Here is a 19,460-nt window from a genome sequence, read left to right on the forward strand (position 1 = left end):
TTGTCAGACTCGTGTCTGCCGTATTTGTGCCGTGGCCACATGGTCCGTCATGGAATCCGAATCATCATGTCTAACCAGTCTACAAGAGTTGTTGCGGTGCTAAAATTGGGTTCATTTGTCATGAGGAGTAGGGGCGGTGGCAGTGAAGGGCAAGTTACTGTTGTCAGGCGGTGGCGGTGACTCTGGCTGTGGCTGTGGAAGGGGGTATAGGGGGCCAAACATGTCTTGGTCGTGGTACCGGGGTCTGGAGTGACTGGGGCCAGGGAGGTTGTACCAGTGGTCAGTGATCGTGGTCAATTCGGGGAGGCTGGCGCTGTCATCGGAGTCAAGCTCAAGGTGGAAGGTCATACCTGTGGGTGGAGACAAGGTCGGGTCTGTGGGCATGGACGTGCTGTCAGTACTGGGGGAGTGTTGGACTAGGTTGTTGATGGGTGAGGCGGAACCGTCTGCTATTGCCAGAGAGATGTGGTGGGAGTGGCTACATTGGGTTCCATAGACTTTCAGCCTGTTGATGTGGAACCAATTTACCATTGGGGCTTAGTTTGTTCTAAATGGAGTAGGGTCCTGCAAATTTGGGGGAGAGGAAAGAACTTGGATTGTAAAGGGAAACCATTACTTGCTGACTGACTGTATAATCTATGGGGTGGACGGTTTTGTCAAAGCAGGCTTTACTCAGCTTCCTTCTACTGCCCAGTCGGACAGCTGCAGTGAGCTGTGCTGCTTTAATATTGTCTGTGACTTGTTGGGCTGATTTTTCATGGGTGAGGGTGGTGACTGTGGGGCTTGCCAAATCAAGACCTAATAAATATTCAATTCCTTTCATGGGCCGTCCGGTCATGAGAGTGTGGGGGGTGAAACCTGTGGAACTGGAAACGATGTTCCGAATAAACATAAGGGCAAATGGGAGAAGTGTGTTCCATGTGGTATTATTCTGTTGCACTAGTTTTCTAATGGTCGCTTTTAAAGTGCGATTCATTCTCTCAACAATGCCGCTGGATTGAGGGTGATACGCGATGTGAAATTTTTGTTTGATTCCAAAAATCGTTAGGACATTTTGCATGACTCTGCCAGTGAAATGGGAACCTTGGTCTGACTCAATGTTGCGGGAAGACCCCAGTACGTAAATATCTGTTGGGTCAAAATCTTAGCTGTGGCCTTTGCAGTGTTTGTCTGTGAGGGAAATGCTTCTACCCATTTTGTAAAGGTGTTGATTACCACTAATATGTATTTGAAACCATTTCTGCAAGGGGGGAGGGGGCCAATGTAGTTGAGTTGTAAATTTGTCCAAGGGCCATTAACAGGTCGGGTGTGTCTCAATTCAGGGAACCTGGATTGTAGTTTTAGGGTAAGGGAGAATGAGAGTATAGAGGTCAGGAGCACAGATTTGACGTCGCAGGAGGGGGCCAGTGTTCAGGTAGGTGGTTTGAAGTGTGTCTATTTCAATGCCAGGAGTATACGAAATAAGGTAGGGGAACTGGCAGCATGGGTTGGTACCTGGGACTTCGATGTTGTGGCCATTTCGGAGACATGGATAGAGCAGGGACAGGAATGGATGTTGCAGGTTCCGGGGTTTAAGTGTTTTAGTAAGCTCAGAGAAGGAGGCAAAAGAGGGGGAGGTGTGGCGCTGCTAGTCAAGAGCAGTATTAAGGTGGCGGAGAGGATGCTAGATGGGGACTCATCTTCCGAGGTAGTATGGGCTGAGGTTAGAAACAGGAAAGGAGAGGTCACCCTGTTGGGAGTTTTCTATAGGCCTCCAAATAGTTCGAGGGATGTAGAGGAAAGGATGGCGAGGATGATCCTGGATAAGAGCGAAAGTAACAGGGTAGTTATTATGGGAGACTTTAACTTTCCAAATATTGACTGGAAAAGATATAGTTCGAGTACATTAGATGGGTCATTTTTTGTACAGTGTGTGCAGGAGTGTTTCCTGACACAATATGTTGACATGCCAACAAGAGGCGAGGCCACGTTGGATTTGGTTTTGGGTAATGAACCAGGCCAGGTGTTGGATTTGGAGGTAGGAGAGCACTTTGGGGACAGTGACCACAATTCGGTGACATTTACGTTAATGATGGAAAGGGATAAGTATACACCGCAGGGCAAGAGTTATAGCTGGGGGAAGGGCGATTATGATGCCATTAGACGTGACTTGGGGGGGATAAGGTGGAGAAGTAGGCTGCAAGTGTTGGGCACACTGGATAAGTGGAGCTTGTTCAAGGATCAGCTACTGCATGTTCTTGATAAGTATGTACCGGTCCGGCAGGGAGGAAGGCGTAGAGCGAGGGAACCGTGGTTTACCAAAGAAGTGGAATCTCTTGTTAAGAGGAAGAAAGAGGCAAATGTGAAGATGAGGTGTGAAGTTTCAGTTGGGGCGATGGATAGTTACAAGGTAGCGAGGAAGGATCTAAAGAGAGAGCTAAGACGAGCAAGGAGGGGACATGAGAAGTATTTGGCAGGTAGGATCAAGGAAAACCCAAAAGCTTTCTATAGGTATGTCTGGAATAAGCGAATGACTAGGGAAAGAGTAGGACCAGTCAAGGACAGGGATGGGAAGTTGTGCGTGGAGTCTGAAGAGATAGGAGAGATACTAAATTAATATTTTTCGTCTGTATTCACTCTGGAAAAAGATAATGTTGTGGAGGAGAATGCTGAGACCCAGGCTATTAGAATAGATGGCATTGAGGTACGTAGGGAAGAGGTGTTGGCAATTCTGGACAGGCTGAAAATAGATAAGGCCCCGGGGCCTGATGGGATTTATCCTAGGATTCTCTGGGAAGCCAGGGAAGAGATTGCTGGACCTTTGGCTTTGATTTTTATGTCATCATTGGCTACAGGAATAGTGCCAGAGGACTGGAGGATAGCAAATGTGGTCCCTTTGTTCAAAAAGGGGAGCAGAGACAACCCCGGCAACGATAGACCGGTGAGCCTCACGTCTGTCGTGGGTAAAGTCTTGGAGGGGATTATAAGAGACAAGATTTACAATCATCTAGATAGGAATAATATGATCAGGGATAGTCAGCATGGCTTTGTGAAGGGTAGGTCATGCCTCACAAACCTTATCGAGTTATTTGAGAAGGTGACTGAACAGGTAGACGAGGGTAGAGCAGTTGATGTGGTGTATATGGATTTCAGTAAAGCTTTTGATAAGGTTCCCCACGGTAGGCTATTGCAGAAAATACGGAGGCTGGGGATTGAGGGAGATTTAGAGATGTGGATCAGAAATTGGCTAGCTGAAAGAAGACAGAGGGTGGTGGTTGATGGGAAATGTTCAGAATGGAGTTCAGTTACAAGTGGCGTACCACAAGGATCTGTTCTTGGGCCGTTGCTGTTTGTCATTTTTATCAATGACCTAGAGGAGGGCGCAGAAGGGTGGGTGAGTAAATTTGCAGACGATACTAAAGTCGGTGGTGTTGTCGACAGTGTGGAAGGATGTAGCAGGTTACAGAGGGATATAGATAAGCTGCAGAGCTGGGCTGAGAGGTGGCAAATGGAGTTTAATGTAGAGAAGTGTGAGGTGATTCACTTTGGAAGGAATAACAGGAATGCGGAATATTTGGCTAATGGTAAAGTTCTTGGAAGTGTGGATGAGCAGAGGGATCTAGGTGTCCATGTACATAAATCCCTGAAAGTTGCCACCCAGGTTGATAGGGTTGTGAAGAAGGCCTATGGAGTGTTGGCCTTTATTGGTAGAGGGATTGAGTTCCGGAGTCAGGAGGTCATGTTGCAGCTGTACAAAACTCTGGTACGGCCGCATTTGGAGTATTGCGTACAGTTCTGGTCACAGCATTTTCGGAAGGACGTGGAGGCTTTGGAGCGGGTGCAGAGGAGATTTACCAGGATGTTGCCTGGTATGGAGGGAAAATCTTATGAGGAAAGGCTGATGGACTTGAGGTTGTTTTCGTTGGAGAGAAGAAGGTTAAGAGGAGGCTTAATAGAGGCATACAAAATGATCAGGGGGTTAGATAGGGTGGACAGTGAGAGCCTTCTCCCGCGGGCAGAAAGCCCTGACTTCAGTGGGAAACCGGTGGAGTGGATGAGCGGGGGGGCCTTGTCCGCATAGTTAGGGACCCACTGGGCGTAGTACGAAAAGAACCCCAGGCATCGTTTGAGGGCCTTGGGGCAGTGGGGAAGGGGAAGATCCATGAGGGGGTGCATGCGATCGGGGTCAGGCCCTAGAGCTCCGTTCTGAACCACATAGCCGAGGATGGCTAATCAGTTTGTGCTGAACACACACTTCTCCTTGTTGCAGGTTAGGTTGAGGAGTTTGGCAGTGTGGAGAAATTTGGAAAGGTTAACGCGTGGTCCTGCAGGTCGTGGCCGCAGATGGTGACATTATCCAGTTACGGGAATGTGGCCCGCAGTCCGTACTGGTGAACCATTCAGTCCATCTCCCATTGGAAGACTGAGACCCCGTTTGTGACGCCGAAGGGAACCTGAAGGAAATGGTAAAGGTGGCTGTCCGCTTCAAACGCGGTGTACGGGCGGTCCGCCTTGTGAATGGGGAGCTGGTTGTAGGCAGAGAAGACCCGGTACTGTGCAATCTGATTGACCATATCAGATATGCGTGGGAGGGGGTACGTGTCGAACTGTGTGTACCGATTGATGGTCTGACTGTAGTCGACAACCATCCTGTTTTTCTCCCCCGTTTTCACCACTACCACTTCGGCTCTCCACGGGCTGTTGCTGGCCTCGATGATACCTTCCCGCAGCAGCCGCTGGACCTCAGACCCGATGAAGGTCCTGTCCTGGGCGCTGCACTGTCTGCTCCTTGTGGCGACTGGTTTGCAATCCGGGGTGAGGTCTGCAAACAGAGAAGGCGGGTCGACCTTAAGGGTCGTGAGGCCGCATACAGTAAGGGGTGGTAGGGGTCCACCAAATTTCAGGGTTAGGCTTTGGAGGTTGCACTGGAAGTCCAGGCCGAGTAGCAAGGCAGCGCAGAGGTTGGGGAGGACATAGAGCAGGAAGCCGCTGAACTCTATGCCCTGGATGGTGAGGGTGGCGAAGCAGTACCCCCGGATCGCCACGGAGTGGGATCGGAGGCCAGGGAGATTCTTTGGATCATGGGGTGTACCGCGAGGGAGGAGCGCCTTACCATATCGGGGTGAATGAAGCTCTCAGTGCTCCCGGAGTCCAGAAGGCAGGATATCTCATGCCCGTCGACCTTCACCTTTGTCGATGCGGTCGCGAGGTTGTGCGGTCGGGACTGGTCGATCGTGACGGAGGCGAGACGCGGCTGGTCACGGCGGTTGCAGGCGATGAGCGGCTCAAAGAGGTGACCAACGGGCAGAGGCCCTGAGGCGGGGAAGGTGGCGGCTCCCATGGGCCGCACGTGTCCTGTGGCAGGCAAGATGGCGGCACCCTCGGGTCGCACGTGTCCTGGGGCAGGCAAGATGGCTTCGCCCATTGGTTGTGAGGCAAGCAAGATGGCGGCGCCCACGGGCCGCATGTGTTGTGAGGCGAGGAAGATGGCGGCACCCACTGGCCGCACGCGGGGGGTGCAGGGACAATAGCGCCGATTGAGCGGGTCTGGCACTGCAGTGAAATGTCCTTTCTTGCCGCAGGCCTTGCAGACCGCGCTCCGCACCGGGCAGCACTGCCGGGGGTGTTTTGTCTGTCCGCAGAAGTAGTACTTGGGTCCCCCGGGGTTGGTTGGCTGCCGCATGGCGCAGGCATGGGGTTGGCTGGGGGCTGTCATTGATGAGGTCCACGATGGGGTGGCCACTGGCGGGTCCACGATTCCCAGGAGGGGTGGGCCGTGCGGTCGGGGGCATATGCCTGTACGTTGCGTAAGGCGACTGTGAGCGAGAGCGCTAGTTTCCTGGTCGCCGCGAGGTCAAGCTTAGCCCTTTCTAAGAGGCGCTGGCGGATGTAGGCCAGCCCATGCCCGTAATGAACGCGTCTCTCATCAGCAGGTTAGAATGTTCAGCGGCCGAAACAGCCTGGCAATCACAGTCTCTAGCAGGGCGAGCAGAGCACACCAGAAATCTTCCACAGACTCACCGGGAAGTTGGTGCCGCGTGGACAGGAGGTGCCTGGCGTAGATTTTGTTGGTCTGCTAAGCACAGTTCTCCTTCAGTAGCTTCATGGCCTCTGCGTAGGTAGGCACGTCCTGGATAAGGGGAAAGACATCGGAGCTCAGCCGCGTGTACATAATCTGGAGCTTCTGGGATTGGGTCTGTCGCAGATCCAATGTATGCTTCACAGCAAGCTAGCGAAGTCCTTTTTGGCGTTGTCTGCTTGAGGATGCAGCTGCAGGCGATCCGGCTTGATGCGGAGATCCATCTTTGTAAAATCGCTGTGTAATAAATTGATGCACTATCAATTACAACGAGACGAGAGTAGAGAGTAATCGAGGCTTTATTACACAGAGATGTGTGGCCTCCTACAGCTGCTGCCGAAATGGCTGCAGTTTGGAGAGCACACACATTTATACTCCGCCGACTGGGTGGAGCCAGCAGGCAGGGATCTACCCTCGCCCCTGTAGTACAGGGGCCTTACCGTAATACTCACGTATGCAGTGCAGTATATACAATATAATACAACAGTGGTGACTACCACAGTTCGAATGGATCAATTTTAGCGCAGGCATCTCTCAGTTGGGTGATGGATAATGGGGTGGTGTAAACGCAATTAGGCTCCTCCCGATCCGATGACTTGCGCTGTGTGGTGACTGGATTCATGGGGGGTGTGTGCTGCCTGTACAGTCGGTGGTGCGGGTGCTTTCGTTTTCGGGGCATGGGAGGCTATATTGTGATTTTCTGTGTCCTCCACATATCTCTGGGCAGTTTCATTTCATTCTTGCCAATTGGGGGCACCTTCCTCATCTAAATTTTGTCCAAAAGTGTACCTAAATCCATTTTGCACTGAAAGCAGAGACTGCAACTTCTCTATTTGTTGTCTACATTTCGCGTGGCCTACTGTGCTCTGTCTTTGTTCTGTAGTGGAGCTATGGGACGCTCCGAAAGCTGCCTTTAAATTCGCGCATTGACTCATTAACTGTGCTATCTGTTGTTCTGTCTCTTCTCGTACCAAGACTGTGCGTTGTGTATCTTGGTAGGCTTTATCGTACTGGGTCTGAAAGCTGCTAAGGTGATCTAAACAAGATTGGTCTGCCCGTTTGACATCAGCCATCTCTTTATCTTTAGCTGCCAACTGATCCCGGAGTTGCTCAATAATCTTTTCACTTTCACTATTGTTTCCCTCATTCTTCTCTTCTTTCTCAACTAGCTGCCTGTGGAGCGTCCTCACGACCTCCTCTGTGCCTCACAACTGTGCCAAACAGGACACCACTGCCATCTGCTTTCACACTTTTGCTGCATTTTTCTTATGCACCTCGGTTGGGTTGTCCCACCAAGTTTGTCCTCTGCTTCCTGGACCTGACTCTTCATTTGAACAAAAATCAGACCAAAGGTGCCATCCTTTCCCCTTCAAATGCTTCCTCAACTCTTCTTCCCATATGGGGCACTGCTCTGCTCTGTTGGTCGCTGCGACCTCGGGTTCCTGTGGGTTCATTAAACGTTCCATCGCGTTTGTGGCCATTGCTTCTAATATCTCTTTTCCTACTGTTAATTTCTGTTTCCTATCGTTAATTTGGGACAGGGGGATAAGGCGGTGATTTGAACTGTGGGTGTCGCCTAAGCTATTTTCCGATTCACAATTCCCTTGATAGTTTTTACACACTCTAATGAGTTTACCTTATATCCCTGTTAGTACGCATGCAGGTTAGTACACGCTTCCAAAATGCGGTGATTTGGTCGATATGGGCTTGCACTTGTGGTTCTTTCTCTTTCACGCAATTGGATTTCAAAATTTCTGGGTTCTCTCAGAGTGACAAAATAACTTCTAATTCAAGTCCCGTCAGATGTCGCCAATAATGTTGCCAATCGGCACCAGAATCACCAATAATGTTGCCAATTAATAATGATGCTCTTTAGAGTCACCAGGTATCAAATGATACCACCACAAGGCTTTACCGGATATCGATCAAAGGACCACACAACCAGTTAGTCAGTTCAAGTTCAAAGGTGGTTTATTTACACACAAGGATTACTTCGACATGCAACACAAAACACTACAAGTTAAACTACACCTAACAACTACAATAACCTAAACTTAACTTCAGGGCAACCGGCTCTATGCAGATGGACAAGGCCTTTGTCCAGATCTTGCGTGGCTGGGTGGAAGAAATGGCTCTGTTTCTGCTGGGCTCATCCGTCTGGTAGCGATCGTTGGTCTTGAACTTGTCTGTCTGGTCGTTATGCTGCGCTTGGGTTGCCAGAAGCCGGATCCAAGAGAGACCGAGCACATGGCTGTGTCTCTTCTTATCCCTCTGGGATTTCGTGCTTTTTGGGGCAGTCCTTAACTTGGACCCAATAATTCGACAGGCTTCGATCACTGCCTTAGATTTTGGCCAATAAAGGGGCGGGTGCCTTGATGGCTGGGCGTGTCCTTAACGGTCATTGACCTTGGCTGTTTGGGCTCCCTGAGTAAAGGGAGTGGCACCGATTAGTCTGTATCTGTATCAGTTACCTGAGTACAGTTCTTTTGTTCTGGGGAAATGGGCCATTAGAATGCAAACGAGCGGGGTTTTCGACCGCATCTAGCTATTTGGGTTGCAAATACACACAGAAGCTCTGGGTCTGTCTGAGTCCTGGGTTGGCCATAATTCCCATGGTCCTTTGCAGGTGGCCATCTGAGATGGCTACAACAGGGAGGCATCAAATGGCAGAAGTTCATAGGTCAGGTCATTAAATCTTCCAACTTTACCAATTTTGGAAGAAATATTCTGCTATTATGGAAAATGTTAATCCTACCAACTTTCTGTTTTCCTTTCCAGATTACAAAGAAAATGTTGATTATTGATTGTTCTTTCATAATTAATTTTCCATTTTATGTTCAGATATACTATTAATCAATGCTTCTCAAGGTTGAAGGAAAGTAGTCTGTTCTTCAACATTGTCAGCAACAAGTCTTAAAGCTGCGCAAGTTACTTCAAATTTATCACAATGAGGTTAAAGCGATAAAATTACAGCTTTTTGTCCAATAACGTCATCCATTAAGTTACAAAGTTGATTTACAATTTTGAATAAAATTTTGGAACTCTATTTTAATTAAAAACCTGCTCTGCTCCACTCTAACAAACTAGCTGTTTTAAAGTTACCAGGCTAAAAATTCATGAAGACCTCATTTCTAGGTGTTGGGGTGGTGATTCGCAATCTGCCACATGCCCGTCACACTGAAGCAAGGAGCACGCAAACTTCATGCTGCCCCCTCATTTCAATTATTGTATGGAACCAACACCAGAAAGCCCTCAAGGATAACCTTCAGAAGGGAATGCAAGGAGATGGACAGGGAGATCGATATCCGGAGTCTGCCCCAAGGACCTGGAATCAGTGCCACACAAAATTCAATGACCTCACATGGGTGATCAAGGTCAGCGAATGAATCTTCACATGACATCTCCTACCCACCATATCACCAACCTCTCACAGTGCTCAATGTTCTCCCTCTCCCATCACTGCCTGGTACTCAGGCCTACATTCAGAGACTTCACCTCACCTTCACACACTGTCTGACACTCAGCTCCCATCACTTCCACATACCACCAACTATTCAGATGTAGCAAGGACATCACCCAGAAACAGTGCAACACAATTAATTACATTTTTCCCTCTCTCTTGCAGAATTAGGTGGCTAATAACCAATAGTGAACTAAACGGAGGAACAAGGATATTTGCAGCTCTGAGCCCGATGGAGGAGACGATTCTCTCCATCACGAGGCCAGCTGTGACAGAGCCCATTGCATCTGATATTACTGAGAACCTTCCGGATTACAGTACGTTCTTGCCTCATGCCCATTCTCAACTCCCAGCTCATTCTCACGTTACTATATGACATGATATGCAAGCTGCAATTGCTGTAACCATGGACCTCTGGCTTCCAACCCAAGAACAAGCACCCTACCTAAGCCCACACCCCCACCCTATCCCCGTAATTCAGTAACCCCATCCAACCTTTTTGAACAGTAAGGGACAATTTAGCATGGCCAATCCACCTAACCTGCACATCTTTTGGACTGTGGGAGGAAACTGGAGCACCCGGAGGAAACCCACACACATACGAGGAGAAAGTGCAAACTCCACACAGTGACCCAAACCCATCTCCTCGTACGACCAACGATGTCTGTATATATACCTTGGGCAGTCGCTGGAGTTTCCCTCTGGGTCTCTCCCTGGCCTGATAGGTGACTGGATCTGCAGGGTGTTCAGCGGCCCCCTGCACATGGGGTGCCGCCTCCAGCCTTTTTCAACGCTCTTGCTGCCTTCTCCAGCATCCAGTCGCTTAGGCTGTCACCAGCAGCGCAAGTGCTGCTGTTGCGGGGTCAACAACACCATCCATTGTGGTATCTGTATGGGGTAGGAGAAGGAGGGAGACCGAAAACCAGTCAGGGCTTCCACCCCGGGACCCTCATATCCCCCAAGCCTGCCCCCACTCTTCTGTGTCCAGCCTTCTCTCAGAGTGCCACCCACCGAGCTAATTGTGCTGGGGGACCCTGCTCTGCACACTCACCTCCGGCCACAGCAGGAACCCCTAGAGCCCTCTGCTGGGAACACTTGGAAGACCAAGCACAGATCCCTCGCCTTGTCCACACACTCACCCTTTGGTCTCAAGGATATCCTTAGTGCTGAAGTTGTGTGTTTGATTGTTAGCTGCTGCCTGTGTGGTGTTGGTACCGCCACGGTTCAGGCAAAATGTCGAGGTCGCGCCGTTTGATTGGAATGCTAGGCAATAATGCTCTTTTGAGGTTCGGTGGGGACCTAGGGCCTCTGCTGGTAAAGAAGTATAATAAGGCTAGGGATAGGGGGCAGCTCCCCCGCACACTATTGCAGGCGGCTTTTTCCCTGATACTGAAGAAAGATAATGATCCGGAACTGTGTGGGTCCTACTGTCCGATATTATTACTAAATGTAGATGCGAAGTTGCTGGCGAAGGTGTTGGCCTCAAGTATTGAAGACTGTGTACCGGGGGTGTTAGGCGAAGATCAGACGGGGTTTGTGAAGGGGAGGCAGCTGTCAGCGAATATAAGGAGATTACTTAACATGATTATCATGCCCCCGGAGGGACAGGATATGGAGGAGGAAGTTGCAATGGATGCAGAGAAGGCTTTCGATTGGGTGAAGTGGGAGTATTTGTGGGAGGTTCTAGGGTGGTTGGGGTTCGGGCAGGGGTTTGTGGATCCAGCGGCTGTATAGGGCGGCAATAGCAAGCATGTGGATGAACCAGGTGAGCTTGGGGTATTTTGCATTGCACCGTAGGACATGGCAGGGGTACCCACTATCCGCATTGCTCTTTGCCTTGGTGATAGAGCCATTGGCAATGGCGCTTAAGGAGTCGAGGGGTTGGAGAGGAATTGTGCGGTGGGGGGTTGAGCATAGGTCTCGCTGTATGCAAACAACCAGTTGTTGTATGTCTCAGACCTACTGGGGGACATTCGTGGAATCATGACCACCTTGGAGGATTTTAGCTGGTTTTCCGGATACATGCTGAATATGGGGAAGAGAGAGGTGTTCCCGATCGAGTCCAGGGGGCAGGAGAGGAGGTTGGGAGAGCTACCGTTCAAGGTGGTAGGGGCATGTTTCAGGTACCTGGGCATCCAGGTGGCACAGGGATGGGTGCAATTGCATAAGCTCAGTCTGGCTCAGTTGGTGGAGCAGATGAAGGGGGATTTTAAGAGATGGGATGTGCTGCCAATATCGCTGATGGCATGGGTGCAGACAATGACAATGATGGTGCTGCCAAGGCTCCTATCTGTGCTTCAGAACCTCCTGATCTTGGTTCCAAAGGAATTATTTTAAGAAGGTCAACACATAGATTATGTGGGCGGGTAAATGCTTTGCGGGTCAAGAAGGCACTAGCGGGGGGCGGGGGGCGGGGGGGGGGGGTCAGCGGGGAGGGGGGGTAGACACAAGGTTTCAAGAGTGGCGACAGGCAGGGATTGAGCGGTTTGGGGACCTGTTTGTAGTGGGCAGTTTAGTTTGGAGAGGGATTGTGCGGTGGGGGGTGGACCATAGGTCTCGTTGTATGCAAACAACCAGTTGTTGTATATCTCGGAGTTTAGAAAACCGGGAGGAGGAATAGAGTTGCCTGGCAGGAATGGGTTCAGGTACTTACGGTTCGGGACTTTGTGAGGAAGCAGGTGCCGTCCTTTCCCGGCTGCCGCCCTTGGGGTTGCAGTATAAGGTACTGTCGAGAGAGGGAGTGGGTGCGGGGAAGGTGTCTGAGGTTTACAAGGAGCTAATGGACAGGGAGGGAGCCCCGATAGGAGAAGTCAAATGGAAATGGGGGGAGAAACTGGGGGAGTAGCTGGAGGCCGGGATGTGGGAGGAGGCCCTGAGGAGGGTGAATGCGCCCTCGTTGTGTGCAAAGTAGTTCACAGGGTGCATATGACCATGGCTAGGATGAGTAGGTTTTTTGAGGGGGTAGAGGATAGTGTGGGCAGTATGTTATTCTCTAAGTCTGAATAAAGATTGCAGACTTCCAGTTAACGCAAATACTTTATTCAGTGGGTTTGTTCTGTTTCCAGAGCTTAACTAGGTATAATACAGTCAAGAGGTATGACCAGTGATGCTAAGGTAAACTGCCTATGCTGAGCTGTCTCTGTCTGCTGCTGCTCACTAGCCTTGTGCTTCTGAAAGAGGCAGATCCCCCCTTGGGCTGGACCCTTTATACCCGTCCCTGATGCTGCCCTCTAGTGATGCTGTGGCTGTTACATTTGTCTGTAGTCCCTGGTGTATGTGCAGCTGTATGTACAGATGTACAGATCACTACATACCCCCCTTTTATTTGACATGTTTTCTAGACTGGCCTCAAGAAAACTGTACATAACAAGTGGTGAGAACATGCAAATCTGCCCACTGTGAAAATGATAAAAGTAATACAGAAACAATTAACTGTGTTGTGAGTCCATCGTGAGAAATGTCCTTATTTGTCTTGTGCGTGTGTTGAAGTGTCGTTACAAATCTAGCTGGTCGGGTGCCTTATGGCTTCTGCTGGAGCGTCTTAACGGTGGTTGTAGGGATGATGGTTTGATGTCATCAAGAGTACTGTCTGGCATTGTGGGGCGAGGAACGTCCTGTGGACAAATGGACTTGGGCAAGTCCAGTGTGGGAAATACTGGCGTTGTAGGTCGAATCTCTAACAGATCCCGGCGGTTACGGCGAAAACGTACTCCCGCAGACGATTTGACAATGTAGGACCGCGGTGCCTCCTGCCTGATCACCGTGGCTGACTCAGACCATCCCCCTTCTGGGTCCCTGATTCTGATGGTGTCGCCTATTGTCAGTGGCTTGAGTGGGATCGCATGTTGATCATAGTATAGTTTTTGCTTGGAGCATAGTGCCCGCATGTCGTCGAGAATTGGTGCGTTGCTGGGGTCTAGGAATTGCTTTGCTGGTAGGGCTGTCCGGATGTCTCTGCCGGAGAGCATTTGCGCTGGCACCAGTCCTGAGCTCAATGGGGTTGCTCGGTACGATAACAGAGCTAGGTTGATGTCGGAACGTGACTCGGCTGCTTTGCTGATGAGTCGTTTAATGATGTGGGCACCTTTTTCCCCTGTTCCGTTTGATTGCGGGTAGCGATTCTGTGTCGCACCGTTGTCTGACCTCGACTTTTTCCTGTGTTTGTGGTATTGATTCTGTATGTCATCGTTCGTGAAAGCTGTTTTGCTCGTTTGTTCTGGAGCAGATCTGAATTTGTGAGATTCTTTATCATGCCATGGCATGTTTGTGGTCTTGTCATTGTTTCACAGAGTGCTGTGGCATTGTCCTTCACGTGCAGAGTTGTACCATGTTGTACAGGTCATTGTTTCATTGTTGTTGTTTCTGTCTTTGTTCTTTTCATTGGCGTTCTTGTTGTTCTTTTTGTTACGCTTGTTGATTCTGTTTTCGTTGTTTTCGCTTTTATTCTTGTTCTTTTTCAAGTTGTGCTTGTTGTTTCTGGGATGCTTCTTGTTGTTTTTGTCGTTCTTGTTGCGCAGCATGTTGTTTTTGTTGTTGCTGTTGTTGTTCTTGTTTCTGCTGTGCTTCTTGTGGTTTTTGTTGTTCTTGTTGCGCTCAATGAGTGTGCCATGTGGATGATTTGAGTCATTGTCACAGTTATTGGTGTCAGTCTCCTTTGTGGTATCTACGACATTGAGCGTTTCTTATTGAGAATTGTGAGAATGATCTTATGTTGCATTGATGTTGGTGACATCAGTCATTTGTGGTGGATTCCATTCCTCTTCTTTGCTTCCTTGGTACTCCTCTTCTAGAGTAATTTCTGGTTCACTTGAATCATCATTGATTTCTTGGTGCTCCTCTTTTGGAGTCATTTCAGGTTCATTTGAATCATCTGTGATCACTTTGTGTTCCTTTTCTGGAGTCAAAATCTTCACGATTTCTATTGACGTGGTCTCTCTGGACTCATGGGTGGCCGTCCTCTGATTATTGAGTGCTTCTGTGCAGACGAGCTGAGGTATGTCAGTCTCGCTGTGATCCTGCACATCCTGTATGGGAATTGTGATTTCTTCGTCACTTGTCTCACATACAGTGGGTAGACATTCAGTGTCTTCTTCTGGTGGCTCAAATAAGCTTGATAGATCTTCATGGTCTTGTACATGCATGGCGTTCACTATAGAGTGTTTGCTTGCTTCCATTTTTGAGTCTGTCACTGAGCTGACTGTGGAGGCTTGCGTCACTCTCTTTGTGGAGGCTTGCGTCGCTCTCTTTGTGGAGGCTTGTGTCGCTCTCTTTGTGGAGTCCTTCATCGCTCTCTCTGTGGAGTCCTTCATCGCTCTCTCTGTGGAGTCTGTCATCGCTCTCTTTGTGGAGTCGTGCAGTGTTCTCTCTGCAGAGTCGATCTGTGCTCTCTCAACGGAGTCTTTCTGTGCTCTCTGTGTGGCATCATCTTCATCTTGGGTATTACTGTCATCCCATGTATCGACGATCTGCCATGGCATCATGGTATTGGATTCATCTACCATGAGAAGAGTCGTATTGAGCTTTTCAACCGTGTTGCTGATGCTGTGATCAGGATCTCCGAATAACTCAGCCATGTCTGAGCAGTATTGTGTGTATTGTTCGATAGACAAATCATCGCTTTTTGTTTCGGAGTTGTGATCGTTCTCTTCATGTTCAATGAACAAATCATCTTCTTGTGTGAATGCTGGGACCTTTCGTGGTGCGTGGACCACTCTCTGTTTCTTGGTGTCAGGCCGCAGCATAATCCTGCACTCACGAGTCGGGTGTCATATATGCTGGGCTGAAGATTCCCCAATCCGAAGAACTCATCGTCGGGGTCTTCACGGTACAACACCTCTAGTTGCGGTTCGGATTTGGTACTGGGGTAGCCATCTCCCAAGATGAAATCTTCGTCTGAGTCGTAGTCTACAAGGACCATATCATCTTCTAGGGTGGTGCTAACTGCTTGTTCCAGGGTGTTGTGACAGTTATTTTCAACTGCTGGTGTAAGTTCGGACATTGTTCTGTCTTTTGAGGCAAGAAAATTGGGTTTTGCAGCTTTAAATTTCTTTTTGTTCATTTTTGTGCATTTCCCTTTTCAGTGGGTGTGGTCCTGGTCCTCTGACGTCATGATGCTCGTAACGTCATGCGTAGGACTCGATTGCCCATGCGCACACCTAGTTTCCTGTACTGTGCGCTCTTTTCGCAACTGAGCATGTGCAGCTTCTTTCTCAAGGTGGCTGCCGCTCAAAACCTCCATCTTCCTCCGATTCAACCCTGCCTCCGCCTCGTGGTGAGCGTTCACGCCATTTTTACTGATTTTGTTTTCTAAAATGATGATTCTGTGTTTGTAGCGACTCAAAGTACTGATTTTGATTTTGTTCTTAAGCAAACTCTAGCGATTTCTAGAGTTAGATACTTATTTTGTGAAAGTTCTTCCCTCAAATTTTTATCAGATAGTCCAGAAATTAATTGATGCATTATCACAGTGTCTCTGAAATCAGCATAATCACAGCCTTGTGGTATTAACTTGAGATTTGTAATAAAATCAGAGATGTGCCCTCCGTTTCTCTGACAAGTGTTAAATCTTTCCAGCATCTCACCAGCCTGACTGTTGCAGCCTTCATCAAGTTTTTTGAGTATAACGTCTACTTTGGTGTTGTCCTCACCTTCTAAGTAATTAAATCAATTCTAGATTTCTCTAGCTTCGTGCCCTCCTGTTGAGTGTAGTAGGGCTATTTTCGTTGCATCAGAGGCAGTGCTTAAATCATTAGCTGTGATAAATATTTGGAACAGCTGTTCAAACATTTTCCAATTATAACCGGTTCTTTCCAGCTGCCATGGAGTTCCAACAAGTTCCATCGAATCAGTTAGTCGTCGAGGATCCATTTGCTGCGAAGTCTTCCACAGTTGAATATCCGGTTTAGGTTTTTCTTCTCCTGCTGGTGTCTAGCTAGCTTTCTGAAATCACTCATGGTATCATATGTTATTCTCTAAGTCTGAATAAAGATTGTAGACTTTCACTTAAGACAAATACTTTATTCAGTGGGTTCGTTCTGTTTCCAGAGCTTAGCTAGATATAATAGTCAAGAGGTATGACCAGGTATGACCAGTGAAGCTAATGTAAACTGCCTAAGCTGAGCTGTCTCTGTCTGCTGCTGCTCACTAGCCTTGTGCTTCTGAAAGAGGCGGATCCTCCCTTGGGCTGGACACTTTATACCCGTCTCTGATGCTGCCCTCTAGTGATGCTGTGGCTGTTACACCTGTCTGTCGTCCCTGGTTTCTGTGCAGATGTATGTACAGATGTACAGGTCACTACAGGTGGTGTGCAAGGAGGCCTGCAAACCATGTCCACATGTTGTGGCCATGTCCGAAACTGAAGGAGTTCTGGCAGGGATTTGCGGATGTGATGTCCGAGGTGTTGCGGGTGAAGGCGGTCCCAAGCCCAGAGGTAGCGATATTTGGGGTGGTGGAAGACCTGGGAGTCCAGGAGGTGAGAGAGGCTGTTGTCTTGGCCTTTGCCTCCCTGATAGCACGGAGACGGATTTTGCTTGGGTGGAGGGACACGGAGCCACCAAAATCGGGGGTAGGGGTGAATGATCTGGCAAAATTCCTGAGGTTGGAAAAGATTAAGTTCATCTTGAGAGGGTCGGCTAATGCGTTTGCCCGCAGGTGGAAGCCGTTCATGGACTTCTTTAAGGGAGATTGAGGTGTCATCAGAGGGAGGGGGAAGAAGGGGGATAAGGGGTTAAAATGGGGAAGGCAGGATGGGAGGAGAGGAAGGGCAGGGGGGTTTGGGTGGTGATTCATTCTTTATTATGTTGTTCCAGTTTGCACCCTTGCTCTTTTTGTGTGTTTGCTGTTTATAAAAATAGATTTTTCTAAAATAACACTCATCTGACCCACAATAATGCACTTGAGAGCTGTGAAGTGCTCACATATCTAACAATGGCAATTCCTTATTAGCTGTGAGTCCAGAGGCTGCTCACAGTCAAAGGGAGTTAAAGTGACCTTCAGCATATAACCACAAACAGGGCTCTGTCCTGGAAGTGTTTGGTCGGACAGACAGGCAGCAGCTGTAGTTGTCCCTGTTATGGGTGTACACAATATTGGAGGATGGCCTGTAGACCTTGCAGCTGCCATGCCCCTCACCCCCCCAACTATGATACCCTGGCCTGTCCTGTCCGCCCCCCCCACCCCAACCCCCCCGAGTGATCCCCCACTCCCCTGGGCACGGGGGCAACAGGTCCAGTGCCCCTGAGCTGCATGCCGGGGAATGCAAATGGCCACTCGCCTCCTCAGCTTCCCACAGCAGCCATTGCCCGAGCTTCCCATCTTTAAAAGGGAGTGCTAAACTGCGCCATCGTGACCCCCTCGCTGGGGAGACCATTATTTCCTGGAAGGCTGTTAGATTGGACTTCCATCTCGCTAATAAGATAGAGATTGGTCCTAATTGGTCTTAGTTGGTGTCTTGCCAAGATCTGCTGCAAATCTGCTGTGGTAACCACCCATCTTCTTTCCACTGTAGCTTAGTCAAATTGTCTCGGAGAAAGCTTATGCGATTAAATATTTCTTAAATGAAAAATCAAATCAAATCAGAATTGGATGATCGATGGGATCAGGAACCCGCCTCCAGGAGCGGTTTAATTAGATCACGAGCCGATTCCTGATTTTGGCCTCTCCTGCTATTTAACCAGCGCATCCATAGATTCATAGAATTTACAGTGCAGAAGGAGGCCATTCAGCCCCGGCCCATACAAAGAGCACCCTACTCAAGCCCACGTATCTACCCAATCCCCATAACCCAGTATCCGCAGTAACCCAACCCCCACTTAACCTTTTTGGACACTAAGGACAATTTAGCATGGCCAATCCATCTAACCCGCACATCTTTGGACTGTGGGAGGAAACCGGAGCAACCGGAGGAAATCCACACAGGCACTGGGAGAATGTGCAGACTCCGCACAGACAGTGACCCAGCCAGAAATCGAACCTGGGACCCTGGATCTGTGAAGCAACTGTGCTAACCACTATGCTAACGTGCTGCCCGGCTCCGTGTCGGGCGCAACGCGGCTGTTAAATCACATCCCCCAAGTGGGAAACTGTACGTAGCTTGATAAACAATAAGGGTGGGATTTTCTGGTTCTTTTTGCTGGTAGGATCTTCCGGCACCGCTGACAGCAACCCCCAACCGTGAGTTCCCCAGCAGCGGAGGGTCCGAACAATGGGAAACCCCATTGACAGCGCCAGGACCAGAAGATCTCACTGGCAGTCAATGATGGGCTGCCATACCACCGGGGGCGGGGGGGGGGGCACAACACCCACCCACAGACATGTGAGTATCAATACAGAAAATGCATATATACACTTCTCAAACATAAACATGCATAGCTTTGACTTGTAGGTGGAGAGAGCTATTTTGTGACTGGACATACATTGAAAGAAGGCTCAAGGGTGCATTAACTCAGTCATACAGAGAACACACTGTAGGTGGGTAAATAAATGATTATTGGATAGCAATGAATTTGGACTACAAAAACTGATCCAAATGTAATGAAATATTTGAGCACAAGTTGAATGCCATTAGCTGATCTCGTCTATATTATGTTTACTTCTAAGTAAGACATCTTCATGTACTTCGAACTTAAAGCACACCAAGCAGCCACATTCCTGCGCAAAGTAAACAGTGAGTCGCCTATAATTTCCTTTGCAGGAGACATTGGGCTACGCACCAATGTTAATGGGCAGGATTACTGATCCCTTTTTAGCCTTCATTTATGGAGTTGCAGTTATGCAATAGATCATCCAAATCTGATTTGATTTGATTTTTCACTTACAAAATATTTAATCACATGGGCTTTCTCCGAGACAATTTGACGAAGCTACAGTAGCAAGGGAATGGGTGGTTGCCACAGCAGATTTGCTGCAGACATTTTGATATGCCAGGAACTTTGTGCTGGGTGA

This window comes from Scyliorhinus torazame, chromosome 1 (assembly GCF_047496885.1).
Source record: "Scyliorhinus torazame isolate Kashiwa2021f chromosome 1, sScyTor2.1, whole genome shotgun sequence".
NCBI lineage: Eukaryota > Metazoa > Chordata > Chondrichthyes > Carcharhiniformes > Scyliorhinidae > Scyliorhinus > Scyliorhinus torazame.